The sequence below is a fragment of the Sorex fumeus genome, unplaced genomic scaffold, assembly GCF_029834395.1.
Source record: "Sorex fumeus unplaced genomic scaffold, SorFum_2.1 ptg000072l, whole genome shotgun sequence".
NCBI classification, from domain to species: Eukaryota; Metazoa; Chordata; class Mammalia; order Eulipotyphla; family Soricidae; genus Sorex; species Sorex fumeus.
In genome coordinates, this window is record NW_026606129.1 from 5387318 (window position 1) to 5402170 (window position 14853).

The window sequence follows — 14853 nt, forward strand, 5'->3', positions numbered from 1 at the left end:
TGTTTTTGGATTAAGTATTGTACAAGAGTACGTGCATTCATCCCCTATGTTCTACTTGTGCCCTTATAAAATGAGTAAGTGAATTCAATAAATACAGATTTAGCAGAATGATAAAGAAAAAGAGCAACAGTGGACACGCTCTGTCAGTACACATTAGGAGGTGGAGCAGGGGATGAAGGAAGTATCCCTGGTGAGAATGAAACCAGGAGAGGAGGCAGAAGACCCTGTTTGCAGGCCTACAGCCTGATGAAGTGACCAGTTAATTTTGTATGAACCCAGAAGTGACTAGAAGGTGGAAGTACAAAAATGAAAATACCAAGACTTCTGTTCCACTTCTTGAGCCTTTGTCTTCTCATTGATAGAGACCATGGGGCACTAGATCCAGCAGTCAGCCTGGTTGAGCCCCAGATTGATAGAGAGGAGTTGAACATATGTCCAGTATTTAAGGACAGCTAAATGCTATAAACAACTCCCTTGACACATGTTCCTTCTCTCCATCAGAAGAACTCACATGGCCAAATTTGAGTGAAATTTGGTAAACTGTAGTGGGAGCCAAGGTTTTTTTAGTGCCTTCCTAATAAAATGCAGTAGCAGCAAAAGACCACCTAGTATTTGAGATAAACTTTCGCCATGAGAATGTGAGATCAGAATACACAAACACACACACACACACACACAGTAAGAGTAAAAGAGGAAAGGCAGTAACAGAAAAAAATCACATCATTAAACAGATACTCTTAGAGGAATAAATCATTTAACTATGAAATAAAAGGATTCTTTGAAAGGAATAATGGTTTTGGTAACAAATTTAGAATACTAAATGGATTGGAAGATATTGTGAAAAAATATCCATTAGGGTCGCAAGATAGGAAAGGTTAGAGTTAATCTAGGATCTCCAGCATTCACCTAAGAATTTTAAAGAAAAAGAGAATGGAGAAAAGATAATGGGAAAAGTTTCAAAGTAATAATACAAGAAAATACCTCATATCAAAGACTAACAGGGAATATAATGCTCAGGGAATCATCTGTGGTTTCAGCAATTGAATCCAGGTTGATTGCATGCAAAGTAGCACCTTACATACTGTGCTACCAGTCTAGTCTTTTGTGATTTATTTCCTTCTGTCTGTCTCTGTTTCTCTCTTTGGTTTCTGGGCCAAACCTCGCAGTGCTAAGAGCTTACTTTTGGCTCTGCACTCAGAGATCACTCCTGGTGGACTCAAGGGACCATTGAGTGAGTCTAGGATTGAACCCATGTAGGCCTTGTGCAAAGCAAACAACCAACCCACTATACCATGGCTCCAGCCTCACTTTGTTATTTTTAAAAGAAAAGGAGGTATACAGATGGCCAAAAGACATGAAAAAATGCTCTGTATCACTTGTCATAAGGGTAATGCAAATAAAAACAACAATATCGAATCAAATGAAAATCAACACCAGTGAGATTGGCATATATCACCCTGAACAAAAACAACCAGTTTTGGTGTAGATGTGGGGGAAAAGGGAGCTGTAGGAATTCCAAGTGTTCCAGCTATTTTGGAAAACAAGATGCACTCTTCTCAAAAAAAAAATTGAAATCAAATTTCCATATAACTCAGCAATTCTATTTCTCGGCATCTACCCAAGGGCCCAAAAAACTATTCAGAAAAGACATTTGCACTTGGGCTCTTCTGTTTATTGTAGTACTATTTATGATGGTCCAAATCTGGAAAAAATAAAAGTATCTGAAAAAAGGTGATTGAATAAAGACACTCTGTTACATAAGCACACTGTAATACTACTTGGCTGTAAAAACAAAATGAAATTGTGGCAATTGTGAATGAGCCTTGAGGGTATCATTCTGAAGTTAGTCAGAAGGTGAGGGGCAGGCACAGTGAGCTCTATGCAGAGCATAGAGTAAAGTAGAGGTAAAGTAGAGGTAGAACAAATGCCCAAGGACAGCAGACACTGGGAACAGGTCTGTAATAGGAAGCATACCACAGGGGCAGAAAAGGGCAGAAAGAGGATAAGCGTGTGGGGGTGTAGGGGTGAGGGGTGACACTGGGACAGTTGTGGAAGGAAGCATTGCACGAATGTGCTATGAATGTAACCCTATCATTAGCAGTATTGTATAACATGGAGCCAAAACTGAAATTGGCAAAAAAGAAAACGACGTGGAAAAATAACAAGTATATAACCAAATGTTTTATCTAGTAATCTGTTAAACAAAATACTTTTATAGTGTTTTCATACCAAAATGTACTATGCAACAGATTATGTATTAAAAAGTGTATGCAGGGGCTGGAGTGATACCACAGTGGGTAGGGCATTTGCCTTGCACATGGCCGACCTGGGTTCGATTCCCAGCATTCCATATGGTTCACCGAGCACCCCCACGACTAATTCCTGAGTGAATGAACTAAGAGTAACCCCTGTGCATTACCGACTGTGACCCAAAATGAAAAAAAAATGTATGCATACTAAAAGTATGTATTTCAAACACAGAAAGATTAAAAATTCAGTAAATCTGGTCCACTTCATTGAAGGAGAATCAAGACATTTTAACACAAGAAAAATCTTAGACATTTTTGCTTCCTTTACCTTTATTGGGAAGTTGTAGATCTATAAAATAAGAAAGTAGTTTAATAAGAAATCATGGATTTTCAGTAACAACATCAGCAGTTGATGAGTGAGGGAAATTTCAAGGGCAGAATCTTTTTAGTCGGCCTGAAGGAAAATCAGACCAGTTTGGAACAGGGGAAGGTGTAAAGCTTTAGGCAAGAGTTTTCAGAGGGCAAGTGAGAATGTGTTTATCAACTCCAGAAAATCAGCCACTTGATTTGAGAAGAAAGCTGAACAAGACTGCCTAACTTTTTTTTAGAAATTGTCAATATTAATACAGATGATAATCTAATTCTGAATTACTTTTATTTCCATGCAATGCACATAAATAAGAATGTACCTATGGAGTCAGTAGAAATTTGTGGAAATATTGGAGAGGGACTTAACACATATATTGCAATATAAAATCTACAAATAACAATAATAAAATGATAATACATTCAGAGACAGTAGTATGGATATTTTTATATACGGAGCGATAGCACAGTGGGTAGGGCATTTGCCTTGCATGCGGCTGACCCAGGTTCAATTCCTCTGTCCCACTTGGAGAGCCCAGCAAGCTACCGAGAGTATCCTGCCCGCACGGAGAGCCTAACAAGCTCCCAGTGGCGTATTCAATATGCCAAAAACAGTAACAAGTCTCACAATAGAGACGTTACTGGTGCCTGCTTGAGCAAATCGATGAACAACAGGAGGACAATGCTATAATGCTATATAATTGGATAGATGTGGTAGTTTAGGTGATTGAATGTGATGCAGGTGTTAGACTAGACACTCCCCCCTCCCACCCCACCAGCCTAGCAGTGAAGGGATAAGTGTTCCCAGTTGTCTTATGTTTTTTTTTTTAATTAATTTTATTTTATTTATTTATTTATTTATTTTTAAATTTTTTTATTAGTGAAACACCATGCGGTACAGTTATAGACTTACAAATTTTTGTGCTTGGGTTTCAGTTATACAATGATCAGTTACCCATCCCTTCACCAGCGCCCATCCTCCACCACCACGGGTCCCAGCATCCCTCCCACCCCCTACCCCCCATCCCACTCTGCCTCTGTGGCAGGGCATTCCTCCTTTTTCTCTCTCTCCTGTGTTTTGCAAGAGAGACATTGAGTGGCAATCAAGTTTGGTCTATAGTCTACTTTCAGCATGCTTCTCCCACCCTTGGAGGATCCTCACAACACCCTTTATTTGTTGCACCCTTCTCTATCTGAGCTTCCTTTTCCTCTAGCACGTGTGGTGGCCTCCAAGTCATGGAGCAAAATTCCTGGTACTAATCTCAGCCACTCCTGGGTGTTAGTCTCCCATTTTGTTGCTTTATGTTCCCCAGATGAATGCAATCTTTCTATATCTATCCCGCTCTTTCTGACTCATTTTGCTTAACATGATACTTTCCATGTAGTACTACTTGTATGTAAATTTCATGACTTCATCTTTTCTAACAGCTACATAGTACTCCATTGTGTAGATGTACCAAAGAATCTTTAACCAGTCATCTGTTCTTGGGCACTCACGTTTTATCCAGATTCTGGCTATTGTAAAGAGTGCTGCAATGAACAAACAATTGCAGATGTCACTTCGACTATAATTTTTTGCCTCTCTGGAATATATTCCCAGGAGTGATATTGCTGGGTCACTGGAAGACCAAATTCTAATTTTTTGAGAATCGTCCATACTGTTTTCCAAAAGGGTTGGACCAGTCGGCATTCCCACCAGCAGTGAAGGAGGGTCCCTTTCTCGCCACATCCGTGCCAGCACTGGTTGCTTTTGTTCTTGTGGATGTGGGTCAGTCTCTGTGGTGTGAAATGATATCTCATTGTTGTTTTTATCTGCATCTCTCTGATGATTTGTGATGTAGTTGTCTTATGTTTTGTGGGAAGGAGAGAGTCAGGGGACACATATCACTCCCCTCTGCACCCTTCCCGCACCCCCTTCCCCCGCCGCCCTCAGCTCCATGAGACAGTTGTCCAGTTGTGCCTGAAGTTCATTTATTCTGTGCATGGTGTGAAAGAGGATCCCTGCCACTCAATTTCACTGGGAGCTGTGGACTCAGGCTGCAGCGAGGAATGGCTTTTTACAGCAGAGGAAATCTTAAATCTAGATCTTATCCAGGCCTATTGAGTCAGTTGCCTCTCCCTTACAAAAAAAAATTTCAGGAGGACATCATAGTGAAATAAAACAAGTTTATAGGGGAATAAACGAAGGGAAGGAAAGAGGTCAGTTTTGATTCAGGACCGAATATAGGCCTCTCCAGAATGGAGAAAATCTATACACATCCCAGACAGGAGTTTGGGGTCTGTTTTTCAGGGAGGAAATAGGCATTAACATATGGAAATACACTTCTCTAGAGGAGAGAAGCTGTTGGACGGTGCTCCCCTCTTCCAAGTTAGTTTCTATCCAGTATCCCCAATCTGCTTTTCCTCACCGCTCCCCCACCCAGCATCCCCAGTCCATTGCTAGTATGCTAGGGCAGTTGCCAAGGAGAGAAGCTAGGCAGTAGATGATCTGGTTTTGATATTCTTTTCATGGCCTTTGTTCCAGCTCTGGGGCCTCTTTTCATAGTGTGACTGGAATCTACATCTTAATGTTTTTCCAGGCTACTGATACATGGTTCTTTTGTTTCAAAGGTCTCCCTGCCTTCAGCCTAGTTTCAGACAGTTTTTTTCAACACACTTTACAAGAGCCCCCTATCTTCCTGTCTGCAAATGGAAATGCTCTATTCCAACAGTCTTTTGTAATTACTGATTTTAAGAAGATTTTATATTACTATGATTATAATTCTTTTTTTGCCTTTTGGGTCACAACTGGCAATGCTCAGGGGTAACTCCTGGCTCTGAATTCAGGAATTACTCCTGGTGGTGCTGTTCAGGGACTATATTGGTTGATTGAACCTGGGTCTGCTGCCTGCCAGGCAAAAGCCCTTCCTGCTGTCCTATAGCTTAGGCTGTAATTATAAAACCTTTGTTCTTAAGTTCATGCAACTATTAATTAGTAGTTTCTTACCTTTTTTTTAATAGAAAAAAGTTTTTTTTTCCAAAAATGACACATAAAATTTCACTTTTGCTAGATGGTTTTCCAAAACATGCTAGTGTGTTGATTGCAGATTCTGATTCTCTGATTCACAGCATTAGTGAATCAGAGAATTAGGTGTCTGTGCTATCTTTATTTTTGATCCATCATAACATCTTGTTAAAAATGAAAAATGCTTCAATAGGGACTCTTATGGCAATTGTTCTTTGGAGATGGTATCTCCAGAATGTGATTATCTCTAATGGCATTATCCTAGGAGGTAATAAACCAGAGCAGGGCTCCTGTAGAGTCCTTTCAGGTGATTTAGAGAGGAAGATGCATATGGTTATCTCCAAGCTAATAGAGAAAGGGTTTAAGAATTGGACATTCAAGGCACTCTCATATGTCTGAGAGCTGAGATTGAAAACCAGGTGAAGAAAGGCAAGTAAGAGATTGAAAAGGCAAGTCTCGTTCTCTTTCAAGTATGGTGAGGCCTCCAGATCCCGGAGACAGGTGCCATTAGAAAAAAGATGGTATTAGTTACAGTATCATTACAGATGGAGCCTGGGAAATGGCCTGTCTGGAGGCAGGAACAAGTCAGGAGACCGAGCAAACTTGAGCAGAGCCTTTACTGTAGGGAGCTTAAGAAGTCAGGCTTGGGTGGCAGAACTGGGTAACTTCAGCACATTGTGGTGTGGAAGGTGCTGCTGTATCTCGTTGTCTTTCCCATTCCCTCTGTAGCTGGGGTTATCGGGGGTCATGTGCATGGCCAGCTCTGGTGCTCCTCTGTTTATTGCCTAGTGTGTCACTTATTGGGGTCACACACAACGGTGTGGCACATGCCCTTTATGGTGATGTCTGCCCACGTGTCCACAGAGGGCCGCCCTCTTTGGTTGAAGTTCTCAGGCACATCCTGGTTTGAGAGCAGATGGTGGGTCTCCTCATGCTGCCTGCACGCTGGCTTGCTGGATGACACTTCCTCTGGGTGTTGTGCTTGTGTCTCTCTTTGTGCTGCTGACTTAGGGCTGTGCCCTTTAGTGGTGGCACTCACACGCTGGGCGCTGGTATGGCTGGCATGGGCAGCCCTGGGGTCACAGGTGTCAGGGCTGACAGGAGGAGAAGAAGCACTGCGTACACTCAGGACACTGGGGGTCATAGCCTCACTCTCACACATGTAATGCAGGTGCTCTAAGTCAGTGTCTCCCTGCCCCCCCCTTTTAACTCCTTATATCCTTGTTTTCTTCCTGTGTTCCTCCACACCCCACCCCTGGCCTACAGGATCGCCTTTTAGATTTGTGTGATGTGGCCCTTGTTTCTTGTGACGAGGTCCCTATTCAGTCTTATTACCTCTGGCTTTTTGGATTCTCCTAGGGCTTCCCAGGGGAACATTTGGCCCATATGAGAAAAATGCTCTAAGTCAAAGAGGTTTACCTTCCCTCACTTCCCTAGAGGGTGTATTGCTAGTTGTCTGCTGCTCGACTCTGGGCCATTCATGGTAAAGGAAATATAGCTCCCTGCAGTGTGAGAGAAGCCTGGACTCTAGTTGGTTAGTTTACAGGTGACGGTGACTCTTAGACTACCTTGATTGCCATCTGTAAGATTAGTATCCCTGGGAAAGGCAGTGTTCCCCAAGTTAAAGAAGTCCTAGATTCCAGAGCATCAAGAATACAGAAATTAGGGCTGGAGAGAAAGTACAGTAGGTCAAACTTGTCCTTTGCCCTCAGTCATCCCAGTTCAATCCACCCAGCACTGCATATGGTCCCCCTATACACAGTTAGGAATGATCCCTAAGCACAGAGCCAGGAGTATGCACTTAACTCAGCTGGGCAACAGCCCCTCCCCCCTCTTACCCAGCAAAAAAATATATAAAAATAAAGGAAATGCACAAGCCAGAGAGGATGAAAAAGATTCCAATGAGAACAGAAAGATGATACATGTGCATTCAGGGGCTTTTAGGGCTGATTATGCTCTCAGTCTGTGAAGACTCTTCTTTGAGTCAATTAGAGCAGAATTGCAAAGGACAAAAAAGAACCCACCCATGGTCTCCTGAGAGAAGTGAAATAAAGAGAGAGATTTTATAGAGAATTAATGAAAATGTGAATTTGCACAATATACTGATTTAGTTAAATCTCATTACATATGGCATGCCACATACCATCCTAGCAGGGGATACAGATTTGAGTAAGACAGAATCCTTTCTTCATGGACTTTAGGATAACATTGATTTGTCCTTCCTGCATAGCCTCAAGTAATTTAGGTTTATTGGATTGCTCCCATCACAGTGCTCCCATTTCTCTGTGTTTATTTGTAACTTCTTTCTTTGTGCTCTGTTGACTTGTAAATGTAGTTTTTCTCTTCTCCCTAAAGTCCTTTGCATAGTTTATTCAAAGCAATGTCCTTTTTATATGGACACAGGAAGACAGTATATGCTATACTTTGGTAATGTGACTTATGTAATATTTTCCTCCTGGGAATCTGTTCTTTCACCTAAGCCTCAGCTGCCCTAACTTCCTAGCACCCCCAAGGCAGGGTCCCGACGAGGGACTGGATGGAACCAGGGCAAGCAGTGAACTATATGCTACCCTGGTATAGAGATGGGTCTGGCCAAAGTGCCTAATGCTTAACTGCGGGTTAAGATCTTGGTCATGGACAAATGCTGTCATGATCCAAAAAGTAATAACCTGACTTGAACCCTGCTAGGGTTAGGAATGATTAATCTGGCCTGAACACTGTAGCCTGAATCTGTGGCAAGATGTTCCCAGGAGAGCCATCCTACAAGCCTCAATGTATCTCTTACTGTGTCCATACAAAAATAACTAATATTAAGATGTTGATAAAGTTATTGGACTGAGGAAAGGAGAAAAACACCTTAAGAGGTATTTTGCCCTTGGGCAGTCAGGAAGGGTTTTGGAATACCTCCTAAGAGGTGTTTTCTTTGAACCTAGTGGACCCTCAGGAAGGACTTTCTTATGTTGATTTGGCTACCAGACTGGGTTCAGTGTGGGCCCAGAGTGCTGGGGAGTGGGAGAGAGTTGGAGAGAAAAGAGAGAGCAGGGCAGAATGATGCAGACACTAGGAAGGGGGACAGAGAGAGAGAGAAGAATGTAGAAGAAGAAAACAGAAGCAGGCACATGGAGAGAGAGAGAGAGAGTCCAGGTTGCCAGATGGAACACGGAGAAATGAGCGGGAGAGACAGGAGACAGGAATGAGGGGCAGTGTGAGACTAGAATGGAGGGCTCAGAGAGACTGGGGCAAGCGCGTTGGTAGAATGGAATAAACGGCATCTGATCAATCAACCGGCTTGGCGCTTGGCCACTATCTGCCCAATGACATGGGCTGCTCCGGCTGCCCCGGCTGGGTGAGGGCCCCTGGGCCACCAGAACCCGGGCAGTCAGGGGAAGAGCCGCTGGAACCTCTCCCCTGGCTGCCCCCGGAGTTTTATACAATGGACTATGAAATATTGTCAGAGATATGACACAGTTGAAGACAAGTATAGAACAGCAGTTGACCAATCCTACGTGTCTTAGTGTTACAAACAGAACTGGGCAAAGATGGCAAGTAGAAGCCATCATCCCCATGAGCATGCAGGTCAGACCTAACTAATACTGGGGTGCTGGGAAGCCACTTCCATGATCAGAATTGAGAGTCCTCTGTTCTCTAGCTCGCTAGAAGAAAGGAGGTTGAGGGTCTGGCAACCATCCTGGAAGAATGATGTTTAAGGTAGCCCGGGAAGGATGAATGCATTTTCAGAGGCATCCTGAGAAGGAGAGGGAGACACAGTGACTTCAGAGACCAGAAGCAAACTCATGAAGGCTAGGAACTTTGAGAACAAGATGAGGAGCAATTACGAAGTCCAGCTGGGATTTCTACTGTGTGTAAGACGGAGAGGACAGAGAAAGCTAATAAGCTGTTTGCGGGCAGGAAACATTGAATCTCCAGGCAAAGTTTATCCTTTAAAGAGGTAACTGTAACTGTGTGCTGATAATATTCTATCAATGTAGTGTTCTAGACATGTGTGTTATATGTATATGCAGCTGTTTGCCTGTGCATGTACATATATCTATACAAATATATCAGATGTGTTAGTAAGAGATATATTTAATCTATTAATTTTTGAGTGATTAATATATACAAGGGCCAGAGCGATAACATAGCTGGTAGGGCGTTTGCCTTGCACACAGCAGACCCGGGTTCGATTCCTCCACCCCTCTCGGATAGCCTGGCAAGCTACCGAGAGTATCTTGCCCGCAAGATACTGGCAAACTCCCCGTGACATATTCGATATGCCAAACATAGTAACAAGTCTCACAATGGAAATGTTACTTGTGCCCGCACAAGCAAATTGATGAACAACAGGAGGACAGTGACAATATATGAATACATATTATCTTATTACATAGTATATTTAAATATTACATTGTATACAATAAACATCTTGCTTAACATAAATAAAATATATAATACAATGAGGTTATGGTGCTGGGGCATAGTTACATTGGTTAGAGAGCGCCTCACAGGCACAAGATCCTATTCTGATTCCTGATGCGACTTAGTCCCTCACACTTCCTTCAGTATAGCCCTGGAGGCTTCCAAGTAGCTCTAGGCATGGCTCTATCAGTTCCAGAGCACCACTGAGGCAGCCCCAGTGCCTCCTGGTGCCACGGCGCCTGACTAGCACATCATCCTGGGGACCCAGCACAAGCCATCTGGACCTGATGGCTGAGGCTTGCCAGCAGTGGTCACTGCGCCCCCTGGAGACTACTGGGAGGGTGCCAAGAAGGATGGATATACTATCGTATAGCATATAGACAAGCAAAAAGCAGAAATAAATATGTTCTCTCCTACCCAGGTGGTAAAGCCCAGATTTCAAAGCAGGTAGTCTGAAATTAAAGGCCAGGCTCGTAACTATTCATTATCCACATCCCAGGGCTTGGTAGTGCGATTTGCTTTGCAGATGCAGAGGGACTGCCAATTCCTGAATAGTGATGGATAGAATCTTCCCTGGGTTTGAGGCAGATGTGCCCGGGAGTCATCTGTAGATGGTGAGCAGCGAGAATGGTGAGAGGAGATCGCCTGAACCTCTGTGCGAGATTTTGCCAAGCTGTAATGTAGAAGTGCTTTTATGAATTGTCTATGAATAATTAAGAACCTCCAAATTTCATTTCCTCCAGGAATGCTATGTGCATAAAAATGGGAGTGAGCAGTGCTAGCACATACTTGAAACAGAAATTGAAAGGCTTATGTGTCAAATGAATATGCACCGTGATGTGGAAGTCTGCATCTACCACCTTCAATCTTGCGCGTGTGGGTGCGGAGGTGGCCCATTACCAGGCTTAACTCAGCCAGGTGAGGGATCTGAGGGATGGCAGGCAGTCCAGACAAGACTCTGAATGGCAGGTTGTCTACCTTGTGGATTAAATTAAGAAGGTGATCATGGATCCTGGATGGAAAGGAAGATTATTCAGATTTTCCTTGGGAAACAATCACATGATACATGTTGCTTCTATTTTTCCCTTGGCCAGCTTCTCAAGCTCATCCTGACAGCAGGACACTGGGTACAGAGACTCTCTCCCCAGCACTTTTGGAGGCATTAGCTACTTTGCTACTCAAAGCCTGCCATGCCAGTCACAGACCCTGAGCTGGCAATGTTTCTAACTGAACAAATCAAAATCACCACTGTTGTTAGACTGTTGAAAGCTCCTACAACAGGGAATTCACCCAGAGCTCTTTTTTTTTTGGTTCTGCCCAGGCCCTGTCAATGAGATCCTTGGTCGAGATTCCCAGTTTGTGATACAAACACTGCTCCCTTCTAATAAGAGAGCTGGCCAAACTTGGAAATCAAATGGTGCTCCCTAAGAGTTTCCATGGAAACCATCCACAATTTCTATATGTTTTTAGGGCATGAAGAACAGAATCTATCAATATTTAAGATGCAAGGATGATGGTTTTATGGGGCCAACCACACTAATTTAGGCTGTCTAAGCTTAAGACTATTGTTACTATGTCTGGCATATCGAATACTCTCGGTAGCTTGCCGGGCTCTCCGAGAGGGGCGAAGGAATCGAACTCGGGTCGGCCATGTTGGCTGCATGCAAGGCAGCCGCCCTACCCGCTGTGCTGGAGCGATAGCACAGCGGGTAGGGCGTTTGCCTCACAAGCGGCCAACATGGCCGACCCAAGTTCGATTCCTCCGCCCCTCTCCGAGAGCCCGGCAAGCTACCGAGAGTATTCGATATGCCAGACACAGTAACAACAAAGTCTCCAATGGAGACGTTACTGGGCCCGCTCGAGCAAATCGACGATCAACGGGAGGGCCTTTACCTTTACCTTTTAAGCTTAAGACAAAAGCTTGTAGGATGGCACGCTGTCTGGCCTGGTCATTCTCTTAATTCCTCCACCTCTCATCTCTCCATCTGTCAGTGACCTGAGACAAAGGCCACACATGTAATAATGCCAAACTTATCTTCTCCTCTAAGGCAATGCTGCACCTTCCTTTCCACTATACTTTATGGAATTTATAGACTTGATTTTTATAAAGATGGAATGAATTTGCAGATTGTCTCTCTGAACAAAACTCTTAGGTCCCTTTGGAAGCAGGATCCTGACTTATCCCAATCCCCCAACAGGTTTTAGCTCCAAGTCTGCTTGTTGTCTGTATGTTCAGGGAAAACGAAAATCTGTTAATTCACCATATACTTTTTGAGGCCCAATGTATGCTTGACCTACTGCCCCACCCTCAGCATTGTACTCTGTTAATCTTAAACAGAAACTGTCACTTTTCAGGCCTTTGTATTTGCATTGCATGTTTGAAAGCTTTATTTGCTGACCATTATAGATCCTGAATCATGAGCTTCATAGAGATAAGCCAGAATGTTCCCGGCATGCCTTGCCACTACCTCTCTGAGTTCCACTCACTGCTTCCAGTGACCTTTGGGAATAGTTGGGAGAAGGTATCCACAGTGGGATTATTTTGGACACCTCAAGTTCCTGCTTCTGTCCAGAATGTCTCAGAGCTGGCAATACTCCGTGCAAATGTCCCAAAGGGGCCAACATGTGGCCCCAAATGGTGGTCACTAGTCTGCAATGAAATAAGTACAGAGATAAAGAATAAAAAAAAAACTTTAGAGTTTTTGCAGACAGGAAAATAAGGGAAACCTGGTATGTGTTGGGGAAAACTGAAATCTGAACCAGTCTGAAGGCATGAAGGCCTTTGACAAAACCCATCTCATCTGCCCTTAAGATGCAGAGTTTCAGGTTTTCAGGCCGGTGTAAGGAGGTTTCCTAAGAGAAGAAATAGGTGGGAGTAGAGGCTCCACCCTAGAGCAAAGGCCATGGAAAGAATATCCAAAGACCATCCACTGCTCCAATCTGCCCCCTTGGCAACCACCCTAGCAGTGGACTGGGTGGGGACAGTTTGGGAAAAGTTTACATCAACTATCTTAGTAGAGGAAGAAGCAAATGCATGCTTCTAGGTCCCCTGCTGCTGCCAGGGCCCATGGTGCCCACACACATGCCGCCTACATCTCCTCTCTTGATATGTGAACTTTCAGACTTCATACTCTGGTGTAGGATGTGTCATACTGTTATGTACTGCTTTACGTTAATTTGCTATAATATTATAAGTTTAAGAACCCGTCCATATTCTGTTGGGACAAGGAAGGCTTAAATGTTTGTAAGAGTCAGACCCTAATATTTAAGAGCAGTTATCTGTGCTGGCTGTGTAAATCCCTAAGAGTCTCAAGGATTCACAATCACCTCTGCCAATAGGGGACAGCGCCAAAGGTGAGCCTTACCCTGACCTATGCAGAGACAGTCTGCTTCTGTGTGAGGTGTAGCTCAAATGAAAGTTAAGCCTTACTGTTGCCATATCTTAGGTTTATAAGTCATATTGTTTAAACCTAAGTAAAAATTAATTAATCTTGCATGGTCTTAATTCACACTTCGGAATGTAGTTTTAGAGTAGAAATGCAGTCTCCATTTCTGAATCATTTTCAAATGGATTGAGTCCCACAATTCATAGCATTGAAATTAACTGTCCTTCTCCCCTTCTATATCTCTGCTAACTCAATGAGTTATGAGTGATTTGAACACGGGCATCTCAGTGGCTCTCCTCTGCTCTGGAGAAATGTGTGTTCTCGCATGAGCATAGATGACTCTGCTTCTGTTGACTTCCCTGCTATACTTGTTATACTTCACTGTTAATCTCTTCCTAAAATTCTTTTCTGTAAGGGGAAGCCTGAGAACGCAAAAGCCCTGGGTAATATTAGGACCGATCTTCCTTTCCTGCTAGAGCAATTCCTCGCGCGAGCCTGAGTCTCCGGCTTCTTGAGGAAACTGATGGCTGAGATCATCTCCTGTGCTGTGCAGAAGAAGCAGACTCAGGCATCGCTTCACAGTTGCCTCATGGAGTTGGTGGAACGTGAGCACATGTGCTAAGCCCATCACAGACTGTTATAAATCTCCCAGGCACTTCCTGCTAGTCCCCTGACCATCATTTTTATGTCTCTTAAACTTAAAAAACAAACAGAAAAAACACAGACCTGCTTTTATTTTGTACCTCTTTTCAGTGTCAAAGGAAAGAAGGGGTGGCACCTTGAAACATAACAAAGGAAGGTCCAAAGAGTGGAGGTTTCCCCATTCAAATATGGTAACACCTACAAGGGTGATTAGAGGTCGCCCCAAAAGCCTCTATCCCTCTCGGAAAGACTGGCAAGCTACCGAGAATATTCCGCCTGCACGGAAGAGCCTGGCAAGCTATCTGTTGTGTATTCGATATGCCAAAACCAGTAACTACAACTGGTCTCATTCACCTGACCCCGAAGGCTTCACCGACATGGCAGCACTGAGAAGGATGAGAAAGGAGAGGCCAACAAAATCTCAAGGCCGACGTAGGCTGCCACAACGAAGGAAGACAAAAATGATCCTCTGTACTTTCAATGCACGTACGCTAGCATCAGATGCATCCATCGAGGACCTGATGGTACAAGCGCGAATGATCAAGTACATCATTGGTCTGACCGAGACAAGAAGGCACGAATCTCACCATGCCGTTTTCGACACTGGAGAAGAATTGTTCCTCGGAACATGCGATAAAAGAGGTGTTGGAGGCATCGGTGTCCTTGTCAACACAAACTTGGCCAAGAGCATTGATTCATTCGAATGCCTAACAACCCAAATCAGATGTTTACATTTGAATAGATGTGGCTCACTGCCTGCAGTTTCTATCTTCGTTGTCTACGTACCAAC